General features: G+C 40.6%; 1 protein-coding gene across 2 annotated transcripts in view; it reads left to right on the forward strand.

Annotated features, from left to right (window-relative positions):
* Nucleotides 1–25,540, forward strand: part of dlgap3 (discs, large (Drosophila) homolog-associated protein 3) — a 137,215-nt gene that overhangs the window by 15,184 nt on the left and 96,491 nt on the right. The window contains exons 1-2 of one of the 2 annotated variants that reach the window (XM_088090574.1): nucleotides 19,943–20,175; nucleotides 20,332–20,418. The exons of the other annotated variant lie outside the window; for it this stretch is intronic. The gene's annotated coding sequence lies outside the window, so the exon portion shown is untranslated. Of the gene's footprint in view, nucleotides 1–19,942; nucleotides 20,176–20,331; nucleotides 20,419–25,540 lie in introns of those variants that run through there. 2 annotated transcript variants of the gene reach the window in all.

A 25,540-nucleotide genomic window follows, 5' to 3' on the forward strand; every position in this document is an offset into this window, starting at 1 on the left:
CCACTTTTACACCTCCGACAATGCCGAGCTTCCTCTGGAAGATGTTTTGGGATTTGTTACTCTGTAGTCACAGTGCATGTCACCATAAATACATGAAAACATATTTACATTTACCTTACTGCCTATGCTCCTTTGCAGCTCCACGCAGCACAACACTTGGTTTGGATTTAGTCCAAGCTTTTTTTGTGATGAATAGAAGCTGAATTTTTGTTATACAGGGGGCTGGCAAAAATTCAACAAGCAATACAGTGGACAATACATCCATCAACTGAATTATATAGGTTAAATATAATCATGGCTATAAAGTGGGGATGTGTGCTGTAAGTTGCCTAGTCAATTAAACCATCGCTAGTCAGCACTAGAAATAATAGTTTATTAAAGTTAATAATCTTATTTCATAGATTTATATGATGTATTTACATAATTTGCTATGAAATACATCTGTTAGCTACTAATGTTATCAACGTCTGATTTAAAATACAAAACAAAACAAAAAACCAGTGAAAAATTAAAACAACACATTGGTCAGTTTGCACTCCCCCACAACTAGCAGGGTGGGAATTTAGATAAAGATGACATCTTGTAAAACAAGTGTGATCTGGCAGTGTTTTGATTGTATTTAGTCAGCTGTTGTCATGTTTTGTAAGATAACATGCAATGTTCATAATGCACGGTGCAAGGTGCTGCACATTTCAGTTGCATTTGAAATACAATTTGGTGAATGAACTATGTGATTAACAGTTTCAAATGACTCTTTTTGTCACAGTCTGCTCTGCCTCTCCTGCTGCTGTGGGATTTTTTTCAACTTACTCCACCTCCACCTCTCACTCCACCCGGCCACTCCTCCTCATCAGCCTCATCACCTCCACCTGGTGCTCCCAGCTGCACTTCATCTCCAATCAAGCCAGTATCGAAGCAGCCTCATTCCACTCACTCTTTTCTAGATTGTCTTCGTTTCCATGCCTGACCTTCCAGCACTCACTCTCAGACTGTTTTCCTGGTTTTGACTTGGCTCACCTCTGACACCTCTCCTCGTCTCTGCCCCGGTAAACCTTACAGCCTTCTGTCCCCGACCATGAGTCTTGCCTGTGCACTTTTTGGTTCTCGTCTGCATGTGGGTGTGCGGTGTACTGATTCGGCTTTCGGAGAGCGAAACATCTCCTCTGTGTGAGTGCCGCTGGTGTTTATTGTTCTGATTGTACATCGATTCCCCACCTGTCCTCGTTGATCCTGCTGCGTGCTCCTACTGGATTTGTGTCTGCCTGCTTGACGCCAACTCTGCTTCTTCCTTGACCACAAGCCCTGTCTGCCACTCTGTGGAGTCCCCACTTTCCCCACAAACTCCCTGCTATAAGTCTCTCTCGACGAGCTCTGCTTGACCCCAGAACTGATAACTGTACCTACATACCTGCAACCTGATTATACTCACCTTTGCTCCATTCAACCTGCCAAAAGATTAACTAAAGGTCATTACCAACTACTCACCTGCTCTATTGTGCTGTAATTGGGTCCTACCACACCCTGTTACCCTTGTAATATATGCAGTATGTTTTACCAGACAAGGTTTAAACTCATAGATTACATTGTTCTCTTTTTTGACTGTTTTCTGAATGTTTTCTGGACTAGTCAATTTATTTTAAACTTCTGTTTCAACCAGGGATCTTAATCATTTTTCAAGTCAAGGACCACTTAAGTCAGGGAAGTCAGTCTTTAGCAACATCTTAAATAGAAGGCAACATGCTCGCTACTTTGTCTCCTTTGTGTTGCAGGAGAAAAAAAAAATCCCCCAATTACAGAATTTTAAAGACGAAAAAAACCCCCAATGAATTCCCGAATACAATAATCAATTTTGCATTGATTTATTTTACAAAAGTAAAATGGTCAGTCACAAGGACCTGTCTCAAGACATATTCTTATTAATGCTTGTTAAATATGTCTTGAGAAAGAGCTTTGTTACCTGAATTATCAATACTATTAAAATAAATTTTCTTCTTTTTTGATAAATTAGTTTTATAGTAGAGTTTGCATGTTCTCCACGTGTCTGCGTAGGTTCTCTTCGGGGTCTCCAGCTTCTTCCCACATTCCAAAGACATACAGGTCAGGTTGATTGGTGACTCTAAATTGCCCTTAGGTGTGACTGTGTGCGTGAAAAGTTGTCTGTCTATACCTGTCGGCCCTGCGATAGTCTGGCAACCTGTCCAGGGTGTACCCCGCCTTCAGCCCGATGACAGCTGGGATTGGCTCCAGCTCCCCCTCGCGACCCTTGCGAAGACAAGCAGTTATGGAAAATGAATGAATGAATGAGTTTTGTAGTACTCAAGACCTCAAGACCACTTTTTGAAGGTCTCATTCTCGTCTCAGAATTGAACGCATTTTTATTTAAATTTGTCATGGTCTTAGATAGTAAGGAGTCTGGATTTTATTTCAAGACTGGTCAAGACCACAACTGTGGGATTATCACTGACCTGCCTGTGCAAAAAAATGCATTGCATATACTACACTTAATTGTAAGTGCGTCATGCAGTGTGGGATTGGTCTGGTCTTGGTCTTTACTTGGTTTCAACCCCTCAGAAGTCTTGGTCTTATTTTGGTCTCAATGCACACTTTGTATCAGATGAGATGGTCTTGACTGCAGCACTATCAATAAGCTAAACATAATGGTTAATCCTATTGCACAACATTTATAACAGAATATTATTAAGTCTCAGTGAATACGTCATTAGTTAAAACATTTTACTATTGCCAAAATACTGTCATCTGAAGCTGGCAAGAAAAATGGCATAAGCTGAGACCTTATTACAATAACAACTTGTCCAGCGCTAATCAATTCATGGCAGAGTTACTCCATTTACTTGTTACTTTTTGAATAAGCCAAACACAGCATTTATTTAAGCCTGTTTATTTGATTTTCCAGATGATGGAATTCATCATTTAAAAATAATTTGTCAGTTGAATGAAAACAGCTTGAACATGGATAAAATTGCAAGTTTGTCATATTTTAGCTCTAAAGTAAAGCTGTAAAAACTCTACAGCTTGTCGTTGTTACAGCAATGCTCATTTCCAGTCAGGGCCAGTTTAGGTTAAATGTGGTGCGTCTGGAGCAGTGCCAGAGGCAGCAGCAGCTGCCAGGACGAGAGCAGGAGGGGCCCACAGCTGTCACACAGCTCTGACCTGACTGCACACAAGGGGAGCAAAGGTCCAGTGGCTTGACATGATACTGCAGGGACCCTGACCTCTGCCTGCGATGTGACGGCCTCAGCTAATGAGGAAACACAATATGACTCATAATTTCAGTGAGAATAAAATTGAATACAGGGGTGAACGAATCTCTTTGCTTTGAAAGCGATAAAGTGAGACAGTATTAGTAGTAGTGTCACTTTTTATTTCAACGAGTTGTAATAACACTTACAGTAAAAGTTGCGGATGTTCAATTTTCAGCAAAAGTCGCTTAATACTGACCCCTTGCTGTGTAACCACTGGTCGCAAATGCAGTGCCACCAGCAGGCAAGAGACAAGCTCCACAGGGGGGGCACACTGGCAAGGTGCGTGCACACGCGCACACACACACGCGCACACACACACACACACACACACACACACACACACACACACACACACACGCACACACACACACACACACACACACACACACACACATACACTCCTGCCACTGTGACAGTCAGTTGCATTTGTTGGATCACCGGAGGGCTGCAGGACTAAGGCCATTAGAGACTGAGCACAGCCAGAGTTCTGGTACCTACAGCATCCACTAATGGAATACATTCCCCACCCCTGTGTGTGTGTGTGTGTGTGTGTGTGTGTGCATGCATGTGTGTGCATGCGTGTAACATTTCAATGTCAAAACCTTCAGTGTATGTATATGTGTTTTTGCAGTTAATGAAGCCCACGCCTGCAAATGCATCAGTGCATTCCCGTCATACTACTGGTTTCTAGCTCATCCTCAGTGTTGGCTGCACTCATCACCAATTCACCATCACTCTCGCTCTCTCAATGATCACGCAGTGTTAAAGATAATTGCCTGTGGCCATTTTATGAAGATTGGCACCATTGTTCAGTTTATTAATAATTTCGATAAATGTTTAAATCATTAAAGTGATTAATCATGGAAGAATTCAAACATTTTGCTTGTTCAAGCTTCTGAAATGACAGGATTTGCTGCTTTCACTGCTTCATATCATATGTTGCATTGTATTTTAAAAATAATTATAGCCTGGAACCAAATAACGGTTTGGTTACAATAGCTAATTTCAGCATTCATGACAACTGTACAGGGGGTGATTATTTTATAACTTACCTTTTTACATTTTATTAAGGCTTACAGTTGTCCATATTTAAAGTTATGTCACTTGAGTGACTAGCTGTCTGATAGCGTCCTCGACTTCTCTGTCAGATCCACCCCTCACTCCATCACAGCGCCAGCCTCTCGGCCAAATATGTTCACATTTAGTTCCAAGAAATCAAGATGATGATGGCCAAGATGCCAATATTGAGGCTTCTAAATGGGAATCCACAAACCAGTGTGTGATTCCAGGGTAGCTGCACCCATTATTTTTACAATGGAAGGAACCTGTTTAGTGGCATTTTATTTGTCGAGCTTTGGAAAAACGAAAAGGAAAGTTTGGAATCTAATATAGAAGTTCTGGTCTTTTCTGATAAACATTTCATCATTGCTACAATAATTTTTAGCTTTTTATGAGTGCATATGGGCTGGGCACTTCAATGTGCAATACAGTGGGTTGAACAAACAAGCTATTTAAAGTTGTCAGTTTGGGAATTTGTGATGGATATTTTTTACATTTTATGCTTCTGAGACTAAATGATCAATCAGGGAAATGTCAGATTCATCAATCATTAAAGTAATCATTAGCTGTATAAGTAGACTCAGTGGGAAAAGCTTTAATCTACCTGAGCCAGTAACACCAGCTGGATTGGATTGCAGTCTTTCTGTCCATGTTGTATCTTAAATAGATGCTGAGACAGATTGTGCTCTCTGTTACAAACTGAGACTGTATAATCTCATATCAGTAGACTGATGTGGTTCATGCTCAGAATGCATCGGCAGGTTGTGAGCCCCAACTGTTTGAGCGTTCAGTTTCGTTTCAAAAGACGATTAACTGGCTGATCTCCAAATTGTTTGCTGAGCAGAGGTTAAATTATGTTTATTGTACTCTGTTTTGGATTTAGTTTTGAGTGAAAGCAGCCAAGAATTAAGCGAGGAATGTGATCATGTTGCACTGTGTGTGTGTGTGTGTGTGTGTGTGTGTGTGTGTGTGTGTGTGCGCGCGCGTGTGTGTGTGTGTCCTCTGAGCTCACTGTGCCGCACCCTGAGCAGCCCAGTGTGACCATTTTCTTTGACAGCTCTTGTGGACTGGTGTGTGTGTGTTTGTGAAGGTACAAGTGTGCTTGTGTGTGTGTGCACTTTGAAAATACATCCCATAACTCAAATCTATATGTAGCTAACGCTTTAACTTCTATGATTCCGCCTGTCACTCATTCTTGACATTTCATAACGTCCCTTCTCGACGCTCTCCCCTTCTTCCAATCTCCTATTTTCCCCTCCTCTTTTATTTTCAGCCTTACATATGAGGGTCTCTGGGTTTGGAGGTAGATGAGAGACAAGGTAAGGGTCAAGGTGAAGCCAATGGGGAGTTTAAGAGAGGGTGAAAGAGAGGAGATGTAAGGGTCAGTGGTGATGGAGAGCCTGGGAGATGAGGAACAGCTCGGCAGAGAGAGGTTGGACGCGGGTGCTGGAAAGGAATGAATCAAGGAGGGAGGAGGATGGTAGGGGTGAGGGTTAGGTGAAAAGGGACGATGGAGAGTGAGGGAAGGACAGAGGAGGAGGGGAGGCGATATTAGGGTGACATGCTAAAAGGGGGAAGGAGGGTGCAGGAAGCGGGGATAGTCGGGGGAATCAGTTGCAGCAAGACCGCGTTCGCTTCAAGCCCAAGGACCATATTTTTGTGTTTGCAGTATCATTTCTAAACAAAAATGCATAAACAAAAACAGTTATTTTTTACTCCCTCCCAACGGAGAGAGATTATTTCACTCCACCAATGCAAATCAACTTGTTTGAAGGATTTTCTGTGGCATAGGTTCGATAGAAGTTAAGTGATCTGCAGTACTGATGCTTGTTTTAAAGAAATTTCTGTAGAACGGACTCATTTGCATTAGAAGTAAATGGAATTATTTTCTAGCCCTGAAAAGTTTGCCTCGTGAAAAATACAACTGCATTTAAACCTTACTTTGAGAGGGACATCTTTTTAAAGGAGAAATTCAACATTTCATGGGAAATAAGCTAATTTGTGTCCTTGCAAAGAGTAGTTAAAGAGGTCGATATAAATCTCAGTTAGATTTACAAATTTAGTTAGCCAGTCGTCTAATAGATCATTATGTGAATTAGGGCTGGGCAATATGGACAAAATCAAGTATCACCGTACTAGATATGCCTCTTACCCCCCAAGGCGAAACAGCAGTGTTTCGCTTTGGGGGGAGGAGGCATACCTAGGCACTTGTTAGATGGAGGGAATTTACCACAGTCCATCTACACACACTACCCACATTGTTTTGATACAAATCTGCTTGAAAATCAGCGAAATATCCTTTTATTACTTGGTTTAATATTGATATCTCTCATCTTACGCTTGAAAAGAAGGTGTAGAAAGAACTTTCTTCCCAAAACGTTTGTACTCTTCCTTTAAAATTGGAGAATCCCGCAGATGTAGAAAAACATGACTGTCAAATATAATCATGTGGTGTTTATGATGACAATTAGCCTCCATGGTGTTCATTTAAACCCATCCATTGAAACAATACTACACCAGGTTTAGGTCATTTGTCCTTGTTTCCCCTCTGCCCTTCTCTCTCTCTCATTCCATATTCAGTGCAGCCATTCAGGTCACTTCTAATTACTGGGGTCCAATTGGAATTGGCTTTTCAATTTTTGATGCTGCCGTGGTGGAAATCACAAGGTGCCAGTGCCAGCCTTCTCCCACCCCCACCCTGCTGCTCAGCGCCCTCCTAGTATGACTTAATATGCCTGATACATTCACCTCACTGCACCAACTCTTTGCAATGCAGTGTGACTGTGTATGTTTGTGCAAGTGTGAGCGAGAGAAAGAGAGATGAGGCTGTTACTGTAAGTCACTATAAGGCCAGCCAGTGTGTGCAGCAAGAGCAGTGTGGTTAGACAGTGAGGATGTGAATATGTGTGGGTGAGGGAGAGGGTAAGTGTATGTGTACATCAGTGTGTATAGAGGAAAATCGAGGGAGAGCGGCAGAAAGAGAAAAGGAGGCATGTCTGGGAAACGAAGGAGGGATGGGAGTGGCAGAAAGAGCCTGGGTCTCTCTCTTCTGTCTTTCCTTGGGTCCGCAGTGCAGGAGAAGAGAAGATTAAAGTGGAGACGCTGCTTTTGAAGTTGGGCAATGTAGAAGAAGCAGCAGCTACACACACACACACACACTCTCACCGACGCAAGCAACAGAGCGGCTTCTTCCTTATAGCCTAGTAAAGTGAAGGAATATCAATGCTGCTCAGACAGCCTTTGATTCAAACTGCCGTTATGTGATCCCTCACAACGTTTTAACATTCTCTCGCCTCAACCGCAAAAAAACACCCCTCCAAAAAATCGAATCCCATCCCATTTAAATGAGAGCAAGGTGATAGAGACGTAAATTCGATTAAGTCCTGACTGAGTTGTGTTTGTGGCCGATGCGGGGATTTGGAGCCTGGGTCCACACAGATACACCAGAGGCCCCAAAAGCCCACTCACTATCAAAGACAGGGATGGAAATTACAGCTGTAAATGTTTGCAGTGGTGGTAAATAAGAGGATTAATCGTCCACTTTCAACACACATAGAGACGCACTCACACTCGACTGAGCCCAGTGAAAGAGGCCTAAATATGAGTCTGATGCAGAAATGTCAAGAGGTAATTGTGGGAGTAATACTCAGACTGGTGAAATGTCAGACTCACCCTCCCATTAGTGAGTAGACTCAACCACCACCTTAATGCCATTCATTACAGGCATATGGATGTTTCCTAAACACACTGTAAAATCTGACAAATTGATTTTACTTAAAAAGTAGATTTGCCGAGAAAAATGTACTGAAATATAGCATAAGTCTCAATTTACTTAATATCTAAATATTAAGGTCACTTTAAATTTTGCAGGGTTGGAGCTGAATTTTTGGCTATTCAGCTATTCATTAATTGGGTAGGTTCATTTTTTGTTGTTGTTAGTTTGTTTTTGTTTTTTTCTTTCTTTTGCAGAGAACGAGTGTCCTGTCATTGTTTGATTTATTTGGGTTAGTATTTCTGCTTCTGTTTCACAGGGCTTTGTCGTTATGAGTATTTTGTAGGTGTATAATAATTTTTCCTGATGATAAAAATTGTCACAAGCTGTACAATGTCACAAAATGTGCATAGAAAGGTCATTGAACCCAACAACTTGTGAGTTTTAGTTGATATTTTCAGCTTCCCTCTTTTCTTTCTGTTAATCATGATCCTGCTGCTGAGCCTGTCTCACACACAGTGACAGAATGATCATTTTACTCAACAGTTTACAGGTTTACTGACTGAGTTGAGCGAGTTGAGTTGAGTGTTCTCATCAATGCTGATGGGAGCCAAAGGCGATATATACCTGTGACTGTACTGCAGAGTCATTTGACCTGTGTGAATGCCGAGCGTACGCATATGCATTGCACCAAAAAGCTAGATGTTAGCAGGTGTTAGCATTTTTTTGTGCAGTGCGAATGAGGTTTTATCCTCACTTTCACATTCCCCCAACAAAACAGAAGTAGCAGATCTCCTAACTTTGTCATTGGGAAGCTCCTCTTTGTGATGATCAAGTTAAGTCAGACTGACTTGGTTTACTGAATTTGCTTACACTTAGAAAAAGGTCATTTCACTTGTCATTTTTAATTTGTAACAACTTCACAAAATTAAGTGAATACAGCTAAATCTTGAGTGAACAAAAGTGAATACAAATAAGTTAAGATTAACAGTTACATTCATTTTTCAAGGCATTTGTTTTTCAAGAATATTTTAAATAAGATTGACTTGTCATATTTTACAGTGCAATTATAACTGATGACCTCCTGACTGAGTTCATCTACGTGCGCCTGAGAAATAAGACGAACGGGCACACCTACTAACATTTCTGTGTGCATGTAGTCACATCCATGCCCAGCTTTCAGATCAATCTGCATTTATGGACATTGACATATGCCAAGCAGTGATGAAGACTGATCAGGCTCATACTCCATACTCACTCAAAGTGACAAATCCCAAATAATACTGTTGATGACACTCCAGAAGAGCTGCCTTCAGCTCGTAAAGCAATGTGTGTGTGTGTGTGTGTGTGTGTGCTGTATGGGGAGGAGCTGTCCAAAATAACCTCAGAAACGCACAGGCCTCATAATCTGAATAAATTGGATTTTAATGTCCTTGTCAAGTCGAATGGTTTCCCATTTGAATTCTCTGGACGCTGGTACAAGCGCACTCTGTTACTGCTTTCCTACTTGACCTAAAATCCCCTTTCCCTGCATGGGGAGGGTGGGGAATGGTGCTAGCCTTTCTTGTTTTCTGGCTTCATCTCTTTGCATCATTCCCTTTGACTGCTCCTCTCTCTCGCTCTCTCTAGAAGCCTCAAGACACTGGAAGATTTAACGGATTTACCTGCTTTATTCACACGCAGCATTAGTCGGGATCTGCTTGGTGTGTTTCAGTTTGCATTGTCCTTTCTTTTTTTCTCCTTTCTTTTTCCAGTCTCTTTGCTTATCTATGCAACCATCCATCTATCCAACAGTATAGGTAGAATCAAACTACTGTGAACCAGGAGCAGGTTGCACCACCTTTTGTAGGTTCAAATTTAGCCTTATTATAATAATAAATGCTTACTATGTGGTGTTTTACTAAATCAAAATGAGTATTCACACCCGCTAAGTGTGTAGCTAACTGAACTGACAAAACTAATATTACCTTGCTACTATATGACCTGTGTAAATGAGATAATATAGCAATTGGTTGATACATCTGACCAGATAAAAACGTTAATCTTATCTGATAAAATGCTGAAAAATAATAAGATTTTAAATATGTTTTTACAATATTAATACAATATACCCCACAGTAATAGTTCCCTTTTTTTGTTTACAGCTGAAGGGGTAGATCAAACTTTCTGTTGCTGCCATCACACAGGTGATAATCTCTGCTGTGCCGCAAGTGTAGTGACGGCGGGGTGCGCTCGCTAGGCAATTCTTGTCCCATTTGTGGTGTGATTAACAGAAAATGTATCAAATTCAGTGCCCTTTAATGTGATCTTCCAAGCTACTATACTTGTAAAACTTTGCAGGGCCTTTTTGAGTGTCACTTCCACAGCTAGTTTAATCTAAAGGTTTGAAAAAATTATATGTGATATAAACAAATAAATGACCACATAATGTTTGCTAAATCAGCATAATCCGATATTTCTCCACTCATTTTAAGCTGCTGAATATACATTTCTCCGGATATGGAGATGTAAATAAAAAGAAATACAGTGCATTTACAACAGATTGTCAGGGAAGTGTAATATACCATTTGCCCCCTAACCTGTATTTTTGGAAGTTGTACTTCAGGTTGTGATGCTACAGTGACTTCCTGTTTGCATAACTGATTGCTTTTGATTGGACTGCACTACAGATATTCCTTGGTCACCAAGGATATTCCTTGGTGACCAAGGAATATCTTTTAACATGACTGAAGTCTTAAGTAGCTAAGACATTTCTGCAGTTTTAATGGTGCAACATAAATAAGTAAATAACTAGTTTAAACTGGCTAGTTATGACTTCTTCTTTCTGTTCTTGTGTCTTCTACACTTGTAGTTTTCAACCAGGGGTCCTTGAAGGAGTTTCAGGGGTCCACAGAAAAGTTTATTTTCTCTATTTTTTCACTATAGAAGTAAGCCCAAAGTGAGTGGGAGTCATGAGAGTGGTTGATCTAATCAGAGGTTTCATTCCTCCAAGATTATCTCCTCAACTATCATTGACAACTACAGAATTCTAGTCTTAATCATATCTTAAAATCAAAATCTTTTTAGATGGAAGTCCCTAAACTGAAATCTTATCAATGGTGGTCCATGACTCAGTGTCTATCAATTTGGGGGTCTTTGATATGATATATATATATGTATATATATATATATATATATTTAAATTTAGAGACCCCACACATTCCTCCTGCCTACATATTCACAAACTGTCCCGCTACCATCTACACGCAGACAATAGAACTGCAGCTAGAACAGCCTACAGTATCTACACACTGACCACACATATTTTAAAATAGATGCATCCGAGGCCCCGCAATCCATTTCTTCGTCTTTAAACATGCAGAGCACTCTTTCTTCACATGCATGCACACTCAAGCACACACTCTTCCATCAGTGATGTTCAAGCTTTCAGGCTGGCGAGTATGTGTCTCTACCTCACATACTGTACGCCAAGAGAAAATCCGCTTAAATTATTGAAGGCAGAAGGAGGGAGATGGAGAGTGAACACTGAACTTGTGCATGAAGGAATGAGAGAGAAGTGGACTGAGGAAGTGAACTCAGGAAGAGGGAAAGAAGGAGGAAAACATGGAGACACATTGGGAGGGAGTATAGAGGGTACACGGAAAATGCATGAGAGGGTGGAGATGCAGAAGGAGGCAGAGAGGAGAAGGAGGAAGAAAAAGAGAGGTGGAGGTAAGTAGAATGTGTTGTTTTCCCTGTGGCTTGCTTGATGTAAAGCGGAAATGGCAAGATCAGTGGGGGCTTTTACTTACACTGCGTTTAACTAGTTGCAGAAATACATGCGTTCCACCCATACGCATAAAAAGTCCCTGCCCCACGGGACTAAAGGAGATGAAGGGAAAGAAAAACAGACACAGTGCTGTAATGTTTTCTTCATGCTCAGGTTACACTACTCAATAGAGCTGCTGAGGCTGTTGGGTATTTTGCACTTTATTGCTCATGTCACTGTTTAAGTGTGTGATCTTTTACATATGTGTGTGAGAGCAGAGAGGGACATACTGTATGAATGTGTGCCATAAACTGGCAAATCAACGGGAGCTCTGACTTCCCCTAGTGCTGGCTTTGGTTCAGAACCCAGCTGAACGTGGCTGCAGATCAATGTCATCTCAAACACAGACACGCACACACACACACACACACACACACACACACACACACACACACACAAATCCACACTTGGACTTGTTTACAGTTTGAACAGCAGGTGGCACAGATAACAGCCACTTAATCTGCAGCCATTTGGACAGCTGAATATGATACCCACAAAGTTTGTCTTCTCTGAAATATTCTAGTTCTTTTGTGCATTTATTTTGCAGGAGTGATTAAACTTTTGTTCACCTTGCTACAGTGACATACAGGTGTACATTTGGACATCACTGTTTGGTCTGGTTGCAGGAGCAACAGAACGTTCTTCTGACAACACCTGCGAGTGTTGTGGAAGACAGAACATAGGATTCGAAAGGACGAAAGATTGTCTGAAGTTATCAAAGTCGAAATGTGCAACACATTCTCACTTCAAACTTGTTACATGCTGTCAGGACCTTCAGAGTCAACCTATGACGTCTTTGGTATTCTTGTGTGTCAGCTGTTTACGCTCCAGGATGTTGTTACGGTGATGTCAACAAATGCACGTGTTGGGATAATGTCAAGGTGGAATGAAGCAGCACGGGCCCTATGGTTACCACACAGCAAAGACTATTACAGTGGTTGGGATTAGGCAAACAAGGCACATGGTAAGGTGTAGAAAAAAAATCACACACACATATCCACACCAGAAGCGATCGCCGAACTCCTGCACGAAGGTCGGTTGTTTGTGGGACCCACCTACCTCCCCTCCCACACATCATAATGGCGCCCTTGCACTGCTTAAATTAAGTCGTTACCAGCAAGGTTTCTACCTGATGCCACCCTACCGTGTATCATGCATATGTGGCAGGTGCCATCCACCAGCATATAATAACACTGCGACCAGTTCTGTCTGGCTGCATTCACCTAACCAATCCAGCAGCATTTTATGCACACGTGAAAGATGCCTTTTGTGACTTACACCAAAAGCATTGTCACAGTGGTGTTATTTTATGGGTTTGGACTGGATTAGACTGCACAAGTTGCGTAAGAATCTGTAAACTGATGTTGTGATATAGTTTTTCAGTGCCAGCTAAATCCAGGGTTTTGCAGAATTGTCTGCCATCGACATTCTGTCAACAGGACTGACAACAAAGAAGTGACACATAAAGAAACTGAAACTTCATCAGGGATAGATCTATGCCAAGAAACCCAACAAGACCAATCATATTGTTTGCTCCGAAACACAAAAATTATAAAGACATTGCGTTTATGTAAATATATCCAGCATAAGGTCCTTAATCTTTTTATTCACTGCTGCATTCTTGAGTGCTGTGTATTCACAGACAACGCGGTGATTAAAGCTCAAGTATGGGAAAGTTTCTGGTGAGGTATTTCTTCTTGACTGACAATGTTGCCTCCTCATTGTGAAAGCTGTCAGCCGGCGTGTATTTACTGCCGGCCAGCTGTGATGACGCTCACACACACTGCGCTGGGCTGCCATTCAGTCGCTTCTCCTGCACCCCTGGCCAACACAGCAGGATGACTTTCAAAGCCATGTGTGTGTTTGGGGGGGTTGGGTCGGGGGGTGTGTATGTGGTTGTGTGTATGCGTGCATCCATACATGTAAAGTGTTTATTGGCGAGGCCTTCTCCCACATCTGCAGATCTCTTATCCTCAGGGAGGCCTCCCCCTCGCTTTCATAAAGCTGCATGGAAAAGTGGGAAATAATTAGGGGGTGAATAGAATGAAGTGGAAAAGTATAGACGAGGTAGGAAGTACAGTGGCACATGAAAGAGGAAAAGAGAGTGAGAAGGCGAGCGATGGAGCTTTAGCTAAAGTTAGGAAAGCGAGCGAGGCTTGTGGCGCGGTGAAGGCTCTACCGGTCACCATGGCAACCCTTTAAAGGCCGATCCCCAATGCAATTAGAGTGGCTTTGAGGCAGCCAGTCTGAGGGCAGAGAGTATGAAAAATAATGGCAAGAAAGAACAGAAAGACGTAAGGGAAACAACCCAGCTGAATGAATGAAAACCAGCTATTAGTGTGTCACTGATTGCATGGGAAAATTGTGGGGAGGCGTCCATTCTTCTACACTGGTTGTGGGAATTTTAATAATGAAAACGCCTCTGGCAAGGCATGTTTATGGGTTTGTGCGCAAGTGTGCGTGTGTGTGTGTGTGGGTCAGCTAGTGTGTGCACACATTTGTGCATGTCTGTGTGTGAGAGAGTATGCAGCAGGGGGAAAAAAACGCTGTAGGTTATTTACTGATACCTTTGACCGCAGAATCCATGAGCAAAAGCAAACTTTACACACGTAAGCAATACTTCAACAAGAAAAGACAGAGGGGAAAAGAGAGAGAGGGGAGGTAGAGTTTGATTCATAGTAGCACAGAGGAATAAAGGCAGAGGCTCAGGCCACCAAGGTGATATTATCAATGAAATTAAACCTCAGAAATCTGTAGTGTTATTGCCTGTAATCCTCTAAAGTCCGATCAAAGCCCATTAAGCACAAAAGAGCACAACATATCCAGGCACAATAAGTACCTTTTTCCTACAGACACAAGATCTGCTCCTTACGTACTGCTTAAACTAACAAATAGCTGCTTCTTCTAACAATTCGTGCTCTACCTTTATATCAATCACAAAAGCAACATGAAAACTCAGCTGAGAATCTGAATTGTTCATATACAGAGACTGACTATAGAGTAATGCTACGCTAGAGAGCTGTTAAGGGCACTTTTTAGCTGATTTCAAGCCCAAACTGAGAAAAACAACTGATCCTGACCAGGCTATGTCTGCAGCATAAGTTACCACTGCAACCTAGCCAGAAAACATAGAGCCATCTTCGTAGGACGATAAACCCAGCATTGAACTCAACATACCTCGCCAACACACTAATCTTACCTCATGATACAGCACTCAGCCCAGCTTGCTAGAACAGGAGAAAAGCTTTGTCATGAGCGGGGATGTAAAATACCCTGAATACAGACCTGATGATGTGGGCTCTGCTGCCCATACATGCAGTGAGTCAACAGTAACTCCACTCCTTTAGGGAACGCTTGGAAGGGAAGCGATGAGGATATTTTTCATTGCACATCCAGGGCAAATTGATGGCTTGTGTTGCGGCCATAGCCTACTGAGTGTTTATAATGTAGCATTTGCACTCCACTGCCCCGATCCTGCGACCCCCAGAGGGAAATGATTTCTGCCGCTCCGCTGCCCTTTCACGTCTCTATCTTCTCTCTTTGTTTTCCCATTCTCTCTCATTCCATCTTCATTTTCTTCCATCCTCTCTTCCTCCCATCTCCTTCTATTTGTACTTTCTTTTGCACACACACCAATGTCCTTATATTCTGCTCTGACTTCATCTTTATTCGTCCTTCATTTCATTCGCTCTTTTGCCCCCCTCCCTGCCTCTGGCTCACTTGTCAGGCCTGCTTGTTTTATTGCTTCATACAGTATCTCAAAGCCTCCAGCTACAGCCTTCGCTTCTCGATTTCTCCCCACACACTTTGTTCCCAGTTTCATCTTTTGCCACTGTCACTCTGTACTTTCTCCTTCCTCCTTCTGTCTCTCCTGTGTTTACACCCTCCATCTGGCTAACCTCTCAATCGTCTCCTTTCAGTCTTTTCTCCCTGTTTGTTTTTTCCTCTTGTCTTCTACTTCTTATTTCCTACCCCTCCGCTCTGTTTGCGCCTCCATCGCCAAGTGTTATCGCTTCCTCCTTTTCTCCGTCTGTCTCTGTGTATTGGGTCCTGTCCTCAGCCCACAGCTTGGTTGACAAATGGATTATCTCACCAAAGACACCACATAACTGTCTCCGGAGCTCTTTATTTAACCAGCTACAGCTATTTTATAGCTGTCACTTTTGCAGATTGCTACTGGCGAGGTGGCGCTCCATGACAAACACACATATACGCATATTTCACTGCTATTTTTTTTTTTATCCCTTAAAAAAGTGCTTTCACATAATCTCATTCTCAATCATATATATGTAATCTCTGACTAACGTGACCCCTCTCACTTCAAACTCACATAAGACATTTACATCATAATTTGATGCAGAAAAGGTAGAAGTTTGTGCATAAAAATTCACCAGAGTGCAGAAAATTAAATTATTGATGTTAAATATTTCCTGGTGGAGGACCCACCAATGTTGAAACAAAACCTACATGCAAGCCAACATTTGTATGAAGGCCCACGTGGGTGGTCAGTGGACTGAAAAATGGGACCTATATGGGATTGTCCACCGGTTCTGTAATGCCAATTGCCAAATAGTTTACAAAAACAAAGAAGAAAAAGAAGAAAAACCAAAGTCTGCACACTAGATTATGCTCCCATACATATTTAATACAATTGCCACTGAGGTGACATTTCGAACTACATGCTCGACATCAGACAAGTTACTATGCAGACACATGCCTTCAAATACTACTACACCTAACCGGTTTACCTGACAGGTCACCTGGTGCAGCAGGCTCCCATTCATAAATACATATTAGGACCAAAACCTTTATAGACAAGAGCTTAACACAATGTGGATTAAAGATGAAATCACAAGGAAAAAGAAAAAAACAATTAAGATGTAATCGCAAAAATGTGTATAAACACTATATATACGTATGCCCCATTGAACAGTAGGATATATAGTCCCTACAGCTAAAAAACTGGAAAATCAACTGAAAAATCACATGAATAGCACTCCTTTTAGATAAAAACCTAGTTCACAGTACCGAGAGTCAATCAGAACAACTTGGATATCATGTTAAAAACATTCATTTCTGACATTAAATGTCATTTAAAGTCAATCAGAACAACTTGAATATAATTTAGAACATTTGTATGTCGCATAAAAATATATCTAGTGTACAGTACCCAGAGTCAATATGAAGAATTTAAATATCATGTAAGAAACAGTAGTTGTCGCACTGAATGACATCTTCTGTTCATCTTTTTTCTTCTCCTATGCCAAATGCCCACATGGGGGGGTTTACCCAAGTGGACCCAAATGGGTTGTGCTAGGGCTACCTGGGAACCATGTGAGTATGGGTCCAAAATGGGCATTTTATCTGAACCCACCTATGTGGTCAATTGGTGTGGGACCATCATGGAACATTATGTACAATCCCATAAAGAGCCAATTTTTCAGCCAATTAACTAGCCACATGGGTCCCACACAAAAATTTTGGCTGGGGTCTTTGCTGGAAACATCCAAATTGTCTCATTTTGGAGCTTGAATGGAAAATAAAATTATTTCAAATGATAAATAGGTGCAATTGTCTTATCCCGATAATCTCTCTATGTATACAGTTGTTTTGTCAATTAACATTTTCCTCTATGATTGGGCCTCTTGTTGACACGCAAACAGAGCTTTAGGTACCAAATGAAGATTTTTTTTTTTTTTTTTTTTTAAAAAAAACCTTTTAGGTGAAGATTTATCAAAACTCTGGGTACTGTTTATGTGTAAAAGTGAGAGTTTGAGAAATGATGACGCTGGCGGTTTTCAGCAAAAATAGGCACTGAAAATAGTCTTTTTATAATCATATTAACATCGTACCACCTTCTACTAGTTTCATTTTTTTTTATATTAGTCACAGATATAAGAAAATATAAAATATTATTTTTAACTCCACACTTTACAATCCTTCAATTCTTCCCATTGTGAAGTATATGCAGGACTGCATTGTTGACAGTGCATTGTCTTGCACAGCTACATAAATGACTGAATGGCGTACTGGCTTTTAACTTAAGAACTGCAACACTCATAGCAGCTGACAGTAGCAATGCTATTTATGTGAACACTGCATGCTGGTTAGCGTTTGGAGTCGTTTTTGTGTTGTGTTATGGCAAGAGATATTTTGTAAAATGAAAGTCGTGTGGAAGCTTTTATTTTGAAACGGTGGGAAAAATTTCGTGTTTTATAAATTATATATGTATGTATATGTATACATATACACAGGGCTTAAGGAAAACACATTTCTTTCACATTTTTTTTCTGCCTTCACTCATATGACCTGGAGTGACTTCCCTCTCAATCTTTCTCTCATTGCTCCGCCCAGACCCAAATATTAATGTCAAGGAGGTCCCAGGTGGGCCCTTCTGGTATTAGAGACATATTAGCTTTGAGGTGGGCTAAAATGAAAGCATATTATTCAGTGTGAGCTGTGACTTGCCTCCTGTACAATATTGAATAGGTTAGCTCCTGCTTTTCAAAACTGCCCTTTTGTGTGAATTATTTAGCATTTTCACAGTGGATGCCTCCAGTAAAGACTCGGGGCGTCACACCTGGCCCACATTTCTGTCAGGATAAAGTTGTATCAACGGCATGACTGTGAACTTTAACCGTGCCACCAGCTGACCTGACATTTCTCAGAAGCTGCATCAGAAAGTACATTAAAGACAAGTTTTAGAAGTAATGAAATTAGAGATTTGACCTTTATCTTCCTAATGATGGCATTTCTTTATTAATTTCACGCTATATCCTGTGTGTGTGCAGGGTATTATAGTATAGCCACCCTGTCTCGCCTAGAATTTTGTTAATGTAACAAGTAAGGTTTTAGGCTTGTGGAGTTTTAGAGGAAGAGCAGTTTACCCTCTGAAACCTGCACTGACATCTTTTTTCTTACCCTGTATTCAGGCACCTTTCACAATTATTTCAACCTGTAAAACCTGGTTTGATTTATTTTAAACATGGGGAAAAAGGCAATGAGCTGGGCAAGAAATGTCTTGCAAATTGCAAGAAATCATATTTAGAAAATATGTTTCTTAAAGCTAAGTAAAAAATTTTTAGAACTGTATTTCTAATTATCATAACAATATATTTAAAATAATTTTAAGGAATTATAATGATTTTTAACCATTTTTTGGTTATTTTTTACTTTGCTGTTTATTGGTTGTTTTTTGGTTTGTTTGTGTTTGTTTTTTGTTGTTGCCAATTTTCAGGTGATCTTCTTGTTCTTTCTTTTTTTTTTTTTTTAACAATTTCTTGCTCATTTTTTGGGTAATTTCTTCTTATGTTGCTCATTGCCTTTTTCCCATGTTGTTTTGAAAGAAATTTTATAGCAATTTTATATGGTAGCCAAAAATGGAATTACAACATCATGTGATGGCATAGGGCCCTAAAAACGTTTCCTCATTGACTAAAAAAAGAGACATTTGTAAATCAGTTTTTTTTAATCATCAAACCCCCCACAAAATGACTCGTTTCACTAAGAACCTGTTTCAATAAAGAAACAAGCAGTTAAATATTTGAGAATTATTTTGTTTACTTCTTCATTACATTCATCACCTTATAAATGGAGCCTATAATAGGCCCACACTTAGTATAATAATAATAAATATTAATAAGTATTAAAAATAGGTATTTTTTACAACTTAAAGAATTTAAAGAACCAAATCCAGTTTTTTCTTACCTCCCATTCCTTCAGTCTTTTGTCCATGCCTTCCTTTTTCCTCACGTCTTTCCCTATTTTGAGGTAAAACTGCTGAGGGGAAATGTAGTGGAGTAAAAGTATATATTTTATGTACAAAATGTACTGGTGTAAAAGTGAAAGTTGACAGAAATATGTAAACTCAAATAAAGTACAGATACAGACAGTATAAGTACTGTCTGTAAGAAAGAATTGTCACTTGATACACGCCCCCCCCCCCCAAAAAAAAGTCGGGACGATTGTAAAGGCATCCCCCCTTCAAAAAAATAAATACAAATTTGAACATCATGATTTTTGTTTTCAATAGAAAATTATTAACCATATCACCATTAACATTAGATCAAAATGTGCAAAAATAAATACAACCAGTTTTCTTTTTTTTCGGCAAAAAAGTAAATATCTAGAAAAGCTCTGTGTTGCACCCTCCCCCCTCTGTTTTCATGAAATGGTTCGGTCCTGTGAGTAAACCTGCCGCAAACAGCTGAGTGAGGAGCGTCGAGTCCAAAACCAACGCTTTCAAAGGAAAAGTCTGCCTACCAAAAACGAAAGAAGGACAGGGGAGAGAAAAAAAGACCGACAATGTGTCGCCCAATTCTTCACAAAGACAGGTGGGTTACCGTGAGTGTTGGAAATTAGCTCGTTAAGTACATAGTGAAATAGGCTACGCTTGCAATCGTTTTCTCCTTTAGCCGCCATTGAATCACTACACGCTTAGGTACTTTTAGAAAACCATTCATACTACAACAGTTGTCCCTGTCCCACAGTACCATGCCCAAGTACAGCTGCAGCTTCATCCCCAGCAACCGAGTCTCCTCATACCCCAGCACCAGTACTCCCACCTGAGGACAGAGGTGAGCAGCATCCTGTCAAATGACATGTTAGCTAACAGTCACTGAAAGTTGGTTATGATGTTATCTGTCGTGGAAGAAGTACTCATACTTTTTGCATAAAGTCAAGTTACACGGTCCAAAAGTACTCGATTACAAAAAAGGGTCATGGATTTCAAATGTAGTAGTAGTTCAGAAGTTTTATCAGCAAAATGTACAAAAGTAAAAAACTACTCAGAATGAAAAATCTTCTTTTAAAGTTTCATAACCATAGAAATATTATTTTTATGATCATAACACAAGTTCCTGGGTTATCACAGAAAACTATACAATACAATATTCTGTTTGCATGTAAAAGTATTTTATTGTTGTAATTTGTCAATGTGTAGCCACCTTAAGATGCGTTGTATTAGGGGTGGTTATATGGCCATTAAATCATATCACAATATTTCAGGGTATTTGGGGATAACAGTTTCCTTCATGAAATGACAAAAATGTTGAAAATATTCTATTATTATTTTTAAGAACATACAATTGCAACAAAATAAGTGCTATAGTTGTATATGTTAATGTATTCTGTAAGAGCTGAGCAAAAATAATCCCTCTGTTCTTTTGTTTGTAAACAGCGGTATCTCATAGTGAGATTTAAATTCTTGATAAAATATAAATATTACAACATAAGTAAAATTTAAAAACTTACACATGTAAACAGTTGTCAAATATCTAAAAAGACTGTCTTCAGTCTTTAGATAGTACATATATATGAATGGCTGAGTTGTTTTCTCCACCTGGATGTATTTGCGTGGCTGTTTCTCCTCCACTCCGCTGTAGCGTGTCACTCAGCACTGATGATCAGACACCCTCGCAGACAGACAGACCCGCATTTATTTTGATAGGCTGTTATGTTACAATGACTATTGCAAATTCAAATATACATATAGTTTTTTTTGTCGTGCTTTGAGCATCAAGTGGGTTTACATTAGGATGAAAAAGTACAGTATTGCAAAGGTATTTAAAGCTTTGAATGGGTTGACAGGGTTCCTGGAGGTATGGCTGCAAATTTGCTCCATGCATTTTTGATGCGAGGGCAGTGCTATAAATACTGTATCTGAAATTGTGAGATGCACAAATAAGGAGAGTCCAATTTGTTTGTGTGTGTGTGTGAAGGGATGAATTCTTGCAAAGTGCAGCATCAGTAAGTTCACGCTTTCTCTTTGCCATTTAATCTCCATGTCATTATCGAGCCACCCTTGCTTGACGTATGTGCGTCCCCATGTGTGTGTGTGCCTCTGTGATTATTACATATTGCATACGTTAGAGGATGGATGACATGTTACCGTGAGAGATTCACAGCTGAGGGAGCAGGAATCACATAGGAAGAGAAGAAGATGGATGGAGGAGCATACAGGAGGCACCGCAGAGGAGCAGAGGGGAGAAGAGATGTGAGATTTTCTTTGACGAGATGGGTGGGATGCCGTGTGACGGGACACACTGAGAGGAGTATGACACATGTGGCCCAGACAGGTGCTATGGTCGCAGCCACAGAGTGAGTGAAAGACAGAGGCAGTGTGAAAAATTGATGTGCCCTACTTACAGCGACTGAGCAGAGAGAGGAGAGGGAGGGTGGGAGGCTGGAATGATGTTAGATTTTGGAAGCGAGCAATCCATGTTGTGTTTTTTTTTTTTTTTTTCTTCCTCTGTGCATTACATCACGCCAATTTGTTTCTGGGTGTGGGGGTGTGTCTGTAACTCGTTTAGCTTCATGTTCAGCCAACATGCAGTGCAGCTTTGTTGCTCTGTTGTTTTTTTGAACATTTTTGTGTGTGTGTGTGTGATTTGTTTTTGCCCTATTAATTTTACAGGCTTAGCTGTAAAATAGCCAAAATATAGAGACTTTATCTCTTACACACACACATACACACACACACACCACTCCGGGAGCCTGGGCCACACAGCTCTCATTAGCCCATCTCACATTCTCAGGCACTGTTTGACCAAGTGGAGCCCTTTATCTGCTCTGCTGCTATTTTGCGGGGAGAAGCGGCTGGTCCCCAAATGAGTCAGCAGAATGGAAACCGCCGCGCGTTAATCAACGCTTCCAAACTCCACACAGGAACAACTAAGGAGCTGTGCCGCTTTAGCCTGTTTACTCCAAGGAATATCTTAATGACCAAAAAAGATTTATGGAGGCTAAGTTGCAGGCCACCCTGGCGTTGAGTCTTTGAATTTATGCTGTTCTCAGCAGCCGGCCTAATGCGATGTAGTGACCATGACTCACCTGAGGGCTGAGATAACTATTACAGAAACCTAACTCACAGCGCTTAACTCTCACCAACCCACTTGTTAGTTGGGTATGTGTGATATTGAAGGAAGTTAAGGTGCTTTGAAGGTTTTTGCCTCAGGCAGACAAGTCTGTGGCATGTAAATCAGACCTTTACTTTATCCTCCTCCTGCTTACTATTTAGCTTTTTTTTCTTTTTTTCTGTCCAGAGCTCCTTGGGCGACAGCATTCCCATTTGATTGACAAGCCAGCCTCTGCCTGTTACCAGGGAAATGATCTCAGAGATATGACAACATTTAATTATCCCTCTAAATAGCTTATGTATATCGAGGCTATGGATGCACTGTAATTCATGCTAACACTCGACAGAGAGAGAGACAATACCTCCAGCCTCAGTTGACAAATCGATTCAACATGTTCGAAGCAATAAAAGATAATTGCATACATTGAACATGCTGTCATTCAAGATTAAACATAATGATTACATGCCGTGATGGATAAATGTGAATATATGAAGCTTTGACTTGAAATCGGGGTTAGAAATTAACTTTTTGGAGGATACCAAAATCTACCAGCCAGTCAATAGATTCCCATTTTTTTTTTTTGGCTAGTGAGTGAAGATAATGTAGCAGCCACTTTCATATTTTACCAGCTTTTGGTTTGGCAGTTGGTGCTAATTTCCAACCGTGGTTAAAATACACACTCGTAACATGATTTGGTATTTTAATGGTCTAGTGTTTGATAGGGCTGCCCCTTGAAAATGGAGATTCAAATTATCAGTTGGAGACCCTCAGGCAACTGAGATAGCTTCAAGTCGAGGTTTTTGCTAGTCACCGTGCTGTGCGGTGTACTTCTGGGGACATTTTCGTCAGCAGATTTTGCTGTGAAGTGAATGTTCTTGACTTTCTTGCTGCTCTTTGATACAGAGCTGCAGACACGCAGCAGCGGCACAGATGAGGAGAGAGGACAGACCTTTTGCTCAGAAGTGGTGAATTTACAGCTCAGAACAACATAGATGCAGTCTCTTGCTTTTGTTTGATATCTAGTGTCAGCAAAACTATGAGCAAATTGGTGCAATTTCTTTCAGAAACATAGGAAAAAAGGCAATAAGAGGTTTGGTAAGAAATTTCCACTATATTACAAGAAATTAGTAGATTAAAAAAAATCTTTTTTAAAAAAGCCAGGGGAAAATGTCTTGAAAAAAAAGAAAAAAGTAAGGGAGAAACTTTATTTGTAGCTAGTTATCATAATTATATATTTACATTTATATTACAGAATTGTTATATTTTTTCAGCTCTTCCAGATCATTTCCTTTTTCAAATCTTCTATGTTTTAATTTAATTACATTTTTTTAACCAAATTTCAGGTGATTTGGCTTGTCTTGTACTTTTTACTAATTTCTCGCTCGTTTTTGGGTAATGTCTTCTTTTAAAAAAATTATGGAGACTAGCGTGCTTAGTGTGTTGAGTTAATAACGGTAAAACAAGGTGCTCTGTTGTGGGTTAAATGCTTGAAAAAAGGGAGCCAAAAAGAACCAGCTTAACTAGACATGGTGTAGTCGTCTTTTGGAGTAGTCAAAGGTACTAGTAGGAAAAAAGGCCAACGCGTTTCAGCACAGTGGCCTTCGTCAGGGCGTTGTGACAGTACAATGACAATGCCTTTCATTTCTTTATTCGTGGCTCATTTCTCCTTTTCCATGTTCTTGAAAGAAATCAAACCAATTTACCTGGGTTTCAAAGGGTTAAATGGCCTCCTTTCGAGTAAAGTATCCCAGCTTTGCACTATTTTATTGAAGTAAAGCTCTTGCATTGAAAAAAAAAAGCATATTTTTACTTTTGCATTGGAATTCGATACTCCGCCCTGTAGTTGTGATGACGGCAGATTCAATACTGCCTCTGCGCTGTTGCCTAACTTTGTAGGGCAGTAGGTTATCATGCCAGCTCCCACACTGGAATCCTGGGGTTAGAAAACGAGCCAGTTTGACTCCTGACCCAGACAAATACATAATGATGCCATGTTTCTGTTTGACATATCCATTAAAATAATAAGGCATGTCCCACAGCAAAATTTTAGTCTGACAGCACTGACTGATTAGGAGCACATTCGGTCAACAACCTGAACACATATATGCTTTGTCTATTTTCAGATAATCTCATTACTGACTTGTACAACCTAAGCAGCAATATTCCTGTGGTAACAATGCTCCTAATGAGGTAACCTCCACAGAAGTTACATAGAGTCTAGAGCTCATGTGGCTAAAAGGATAATTTTAGCACCTGTCCTCTCTTCCTAAAGTAAGTCTTTATCTGTATTTCATGTTTGTCCATCTGTCTCTCTTTCACAGCGCTCATTGAATGGGCTCATTTCTCTGTGGGAGCAAGGCATGCTGGGTAATTGAAAGGGGGCAACTGGCACAAGTCAAACAGATGGAGATGTAGTGTGCTTCGAGTGTGTGTGTGCGCGCGTTTGTGTGTGGGGCGGTGTCTGGCAGGAGTCAAACGGCTGTGGATTTATCAGCTCCCCAACGAAGGCCAAAAGAAATGCTTGCCAGATCCCTCACTCACACACACTCTCACACACACACACACACTCCGATAGTCCTCGCTCTCTTTCTTACGCCTGTCTTCATCTAGGTATCTCAATTTTGGCGGCTAGTCGTTGTAATGTTTCCATGCATTCTTCCGTTTTCCCCTCCATCTTTTTGTAGTTTCCTGGAAGGACTCTGAACAGCACCCGTTACTCCTTTCTTCGGTTATCCTTCCTATGTCCTCACATCTCTCCCCCAGCGTTTTTTTGCTCCTTTGTCTTTGCCATTGGCATTCCCAGTAAGTGACAGATGCCGCACAGAAAGGAGTGAAGGAGAAA

This window comes from Plectropomus leopardus, chromosome 17 (genome assembly GCF_026936395.1).
Source record: "Plectropomus leopardus strain MGB_pleo_1.0 chromosome 17, ASM2693639v1, whole genome shotgun sequence".
NCBI classification, from domain to species: domain Eukaryota; kingdom Metazoa; phylum Chordata; class Actinopteri; order Perciformes; family Serranidae; genus Plectropomus; species Plectropomus leopardus.